The 5,388-nt window shown below is 55.2% G+C and overlaps 1 pseudogene; it reads right to left on the bottom strand.

Moving 5' to 3' along the window:
- The window catches only part of LOC105543893, a 7,968-nt pseudogene extending 3,016 nt beyond the window's left edge, over window positions 1-4,952 (bottom strand).
- Window positions 4,953-5,388: the final 436 nt, after the last annotated feature.

Below are 5,388 nucleotides of genomic sequence, written 5' to 3'. Positions count from 1 at the left end.
TTTTTAGAAACAGAGTCTCGCTGTGTCACCCCAGGCTGGAGTGCAGATGGTGCCGCCATCATAGGTCACTGTAGCCTCAACTCCTAGGCCCAAGGAGGGAGCCATTCTCCAACCTCAGCCTTCTAAGTAGCTAGGACCATAGGCACACCCCACCATGCCCAGTTATTTCATGTTTTAATGTTTTTGTAGAGATGGGGGCGTCACTGTGTTGCCCAGGCTGGTCTCAAATGCCTGGCCTCAAGAGATCCTTCTGTCTTGGTTTCCCAAAGTGCTGAGATTTCAGGCGTCTCACACCTGGCCTCATGCAGGTCCCATGCCTGGCCTCACTTAATTCTTGACCAAATAACCTATTAATAGGGCAGTTGCCAAGTGGTGGTTCTCTAACTTCATTCTTCCTGTATTGATTACTGGGTCAGTGGTCATTCTGTGGTAGGGAAGACTTTTCTCTTTGCTGTTTGTTTATTCAGGTATATCCGTGTGGATCGGGGGCGGCGGTGAAGTTTGCACATTGTGCAATTGAACAAGTTGTGATACGTCCCTGCTGTCATTGATTTTGATGTCCAGACTGCCCCTGGCTTGGCCAGTGGGAGTCCCTAACTTGGGCCTGTTTCCGTATCTCCCTCAGGACACCAGCCATGTCCTTTGCTTCCTACAGCCTCCACACACTAGCCTCCTGAAGCGACACGTCTCTCATCAGACGTCTGTGAGTGCAGACCCTGCCTCCCAGGAGGCCTGGAGGTCAGAAACTCTGCTCCAGGTGAGAGCTGAGCTGGTCTCAGCTTCTGTTTCAAAAGAAACTATTCAGCCACCTTCCACCATGTGGGGCAGAGTCCCAGAGGTGGCCCCTCAGCCTGGGGCTGATTCTAAATTTAGTTGGTATTTTTCTGCAATGACATTTAGAAAACATGAAAATAAATCTGCCTACCCACCTAACTTACATGCCATGGATGGTGTTTTTCATCCCAGGACCCCCCATCCGTCGGCGTTGTTTCATTTTGCTTATGGTGATATGATCACTGCAGAGTCTCTCGGTGTCCCTCTCTCGTGGTGTTGGAGATGTTTCCTATGATTACCATCATGTGGATATTCAGCACTGCCCCAGTAGCACTTTTGTGACATGGAATGGTGAGGGGTTTGTGCAGCCTCCACAGGCCTTCTGTTGATTCAGGGGATCCAAATAGTAGGTGACAGAATCTTTTGTTTTCCCAGGAGGCTCCAGCCTCTCACAATGGTGTGGGCTGGCTCGCTCCCTGAGTCCCGGCTGTGTCTTCTGAGCACACCTTGGAGAGATCTGGCAGGTGCTGCTTCTGATACTGGATCCTAGGACTGATCTGGTAGCCACAGCCTCGCTGTTGACGCCTGGTATGTAGATAAGACAGGATTCTGTCTCCAACCTCAGACATAACTCCTAGTATGTGGGGTGCCGTGCTTTTTGAAGCCTCCAAACCATTTCACAGCAGCCTCAGGTGCTAGAATGGTAGGAACCATTGCCCCGTTCACAGAGGGGACCATGATACCCAGACAGCTCTTGGCTGTGTGGACAGTGTTATGTGCTGGCCATGAAGAGGACAGGAGACCATGACACAGGCTTACAGGACAGAACTGGAAGGTTCTGCTGTTTCCTGGACCAAAGCATTAATGCTGCTTGTTTTTTTAATTAAGAAAAAAATTTTAATTGTAAAATATACATAACATAAAATGTACTGTCTTAACCATTGCCAAGTGTACAGTCAGTAGTGTTAAATACATTCACGTTGTTGTGCATCCAATCTCCAGAATCTTGCAAAACTGAATCTGAACCGGACGAGGTGTGGGAACTCACTCCTGTAATCCTAGCACTTTGGGAGGCCGAGGTGGGAAAGATTGCTTGAGGCCAGGAGTTTGAGACCAGCCTCGCCAACACAGTGAGACCCTGTCTCTCTCTCTCTTTTTTTAAACAGAGTCTCGTTCTGTCGCCCAGGCTGGAGTGCAATGATGTGATCTCGGCTCACTGCAACCTCTATCCCCCAGGTTCAAGCGATTCTGCTGCCTCAGCCTCCCGAGTAGCTAGGATTACAGGCACCTGCCACCGTGCCTGGCTAATTTTTGTATTTTTAGTAGAGTTGGGCTTCTCCATCTTGGCCAGGCTGGTCTTGAACTTCTGACTTCATGATGCACCTGCCTCAGCCTCCCAAAGTGCTGGGATTACAGGTGTGAGCCACCGTGCCCAGCCCCCCCATCTCTTTTAATAAAAAAAAGACACTGAACAGTTAAACAATGGTGGTGTCTCCTTCACCATCAGCAGTGCCTTTGTGTTTTCCCATGAAGTGATGGCCCGGGGCAGACCCATGCCCAGCATAGTGGCACCATAGTTAGCCTCCTGTCCGTCCCCCACTCCCCCACCTCCTCCAGAGCATGAGCAAGCAGCTGTACTCATGGTGTGTGGGGGCCTGGCGCCCTCCTACACGCAGCCTGGCCTGCTTCCTCCCCCTCCGCCTCGCCTCTCCCGGCCCCCTCTCTGGGCAGTGTGCCCTAGGCACACAACCTGTAGTCTGGTGCCCATGGCGTCTGTGCATCAGTGTGCTTGGGAGACTTTGGCTTTGTTGCTGACAAAATTCTTGAGGGCTTTCTCCAGAATGAAGGACCTGTGGGTGATGGAGTTAAACTACAGAAGAGCCTCCTGTCACTTTTTCTTTGGTTCTGGGGAAGAGCTGTGGGCCTGCCTCTGCCACAGTCTCTGCAGCCAGTTCTGTGGCCCCATGCTTTGCCATGTGAAGGATCTCTCAGAGCATAGGTTCCCCCAAATCCTCACCCTTGGCATTGCCTGGAAGGAGAACGAGGAAAAGCTGGGGACCCCATCTTGGGCCTCCTGAGTCACAGAGCCTGCAGTGCCCTTCCTGCTTCCAGAGCAGACTTGCTGCGTGTGCCTGGCTGGTGCCTGGGGGCCTGGTTTGTTCCCAGGGCCCCGCTTCTCCCTGGGGCTCTAGGGCGCTTGCTCAGCGCTCTTGCATGTTGCTTGACCTGGCAGGGGCAGGGGCCGCTGCACTGTGTCACCTTCTTGTCTGCTGGTTCTGCCTACTGAGTAAGTGGAAATACACCTACTTTCAAGGGCCAGGCAGGCAGGCTCTTCTGGGCTGTTGCCTGTGAGGATTCTGTGTCCTCACGGGCCAAGGGAACTGGCAGGGGGTTGTCCCTGCAGAGGGCAGGAGGTGCCTTTCCCTTCTTCCCAATGTTCACTTCCTCTTGGCCAGACCTTGGGTCGGGTGAGCCCTGCTCAGAATGACTTGCAGTGGTGGGACGAAGTGCCCAGAGACGCTCCACTTTTTGCCTCTTCCAGTTGAGGCAAAAAACAAAATGTGAGAAAACTGAGTGGGTAGGAGTCAGAGAAAGGCAGCTGTGGAGGTCCGTGTCCCCCAAGGCCCCTTGCCGCTTGCCCAGGCCTATGCTGCACCTGCCATACAGAAATCCCTGCCCATCCCTGCTAGCCCTTATTTCCAGATGCAGGAAGTGAGGCTCCCGGGGTTGCCCTGCACTCACTAGTTGAATCCAAGGTGCGTGCTTGCTCCCTGGTGGCCCTGTGGGCCGTAAAGATGGTCGACGGCCCCACAGGCCACTGTGTTCCTTTAAGCGAGGACAGAGACACACTGGAGAACTGTCTGATTCCTGCCTGAGCCCCAGGTCTGGCATAGAGGAAGGCTGTGAAGGCGACACCTTCCTGCCCTGCTCCTTCCCGCTCTGCTCTGCGTGCTGTGGCATCTAGCAGGTGTGTCCTGATCTCTCCTGTGTGGAGCCCAGTGGCCGTGCTGCTTGGGCAGGAGGCATGGCGCTCATGAGGCAGGATATGCGCCAGGCCAGCTCTGGCTGTGCTGGGCTGAAGGGGTGCTTCGGACGCTGCAGCGCTGCAGGGCGGTAGATTGGAGGGTCCTGGCTGGGGGCCAGCTTAGCTTGTTTCCTGCTGCCTCTGAGTCTGTGTGGCTGTGGCCAGGTCCTCGGGGGCTCCTGCCCTTGGGAGCCCTCCATATCTGGAGGGTGGGAGTTCCTGGTGCATTAGGAGAGGCTGCCTCCTAGAGTCAGAGCTGATGCACACACCACGTCAGCTGACCTCCAGACTTGGGGGTGCGGAGGGCAGGACCTGGGGGCCTGAGCCTGTGCTCCTGTCTGTGCTACCCTTGTGGACCTGTCGTCATCCTCAGCTCTCAGAGAGATCCACTCAGGGAGGGGACATTGCTTGGGTTTTAGACACATAGGAATTGATCATGTCATATGCAAATTTGATAAATTTCTCAAAACAACCCAGGGAAATCCAGTCAATTACATATGTGTCTTCTCTGGGCAGAGTCCCTCTCCTGGAACATGCTTTGACAGTTTCTTTTCTGGGCCTTGGGATCTTGAGGCCTTGGTGGCTGACAGCATGTCCCAGAGAAGACCCTGAGCACTTGAAGGTCTGTGGCGTGCACATGGCACACACAGTGTGGCCTCAGAGTCACTGGGGAGAGCGGGTCCTATCTGGAAGGGCGGTGAGTTGGGCCCTTCCAATGAGCTAGTGAGGCCTTTAGGCCTCAGCGACACTGAGAGGCCACCCCGGTGAGCTGGAGGGTCTATCCACCCCCAGCCTCCAAGGCTGAGGAGAGTGCCGCCACAGCCCTGGCCTGGCTGCCGAGGAGGGTGCTGCGCTGGCCGCGGCTGCTGGGACTGCAATTGTTTGGATGGTCACTGACCACGCTTTTGTTGTTGTTTTCCTCCTCACTTCTGGGCTCGTTCTCATTGCTTTCTTTCTCCACCTCCCCCTCCTATGTCCGGTCCCATGTTTCCCCTTCCCCACCCTGTCCTCTCATGCTTTCCTCTTCTGCCTCTTCCGGCTTCTCTCTGTTCACCGTCTCAGGTGGAGATTCTGCACTACCGACTCTGTCTCCAGCGCCCACCACAGCCCCCTGCAGCCCAGCCTCCAGGCCCTCCACACCTACCAAGTACATGCTGCGCTCCTTGATTCCCTTCCCCTGCCCAGAGTGCGTGTCTGTGCCTGGCAAAGCAAGGGGCTGGCTGGGCCCAGCCGCGGGTGACAGAAGCTACTTTCAGGCAGAGCGAAGCCCCTGTGTTGCGGGAGGCAGAGATCAGCCTCCAGCCTGGCCTGGCCCTTGGCTTTGCAGACTGGCCTGGTTTGTGGGGGTGGGGTGTGGCTGTGTGGCAGAACAAGGCACGTGGCCCGGACTGGCCAGCTCCCCACCAGTGGAGGAGTCCCAAGGTCTCTGGTGTTGAGACTCCTTGCTTGGCCCTGGTTTGAAGAGCTGGAGTCGTGAGGCCTCTGCAGTGACCCAGTTCACCCCCACTCTGCAGGGCCTGGTGCTCAGGAAGGAGCTGAAGACACAGAGGCCTGGGACTTACAGTAATGTGGGTGCTGCCCTGTTCAGA

This window comes from Mandrillus leucophaeus, unplaced genomic scaffold (assembly GCF_000951045.1).
Source record: "Mandrillus leucophaeus isolate KB7577 unplaced genomic scaffold, Mleu.le_1.0 Scaffold291, whole genome shotgun sequence".
Classification (NCBI taxonomy): domain Eukaryota; kingdom Metazoa; phylum Chordata; class Mammalia; order Primates; family Cercopithecidae; genus Mandrillus; species Mandrillus leucophaeus.
This window is presented reverse-complemented; position numbering and strand designations above follow the sequence as displayed.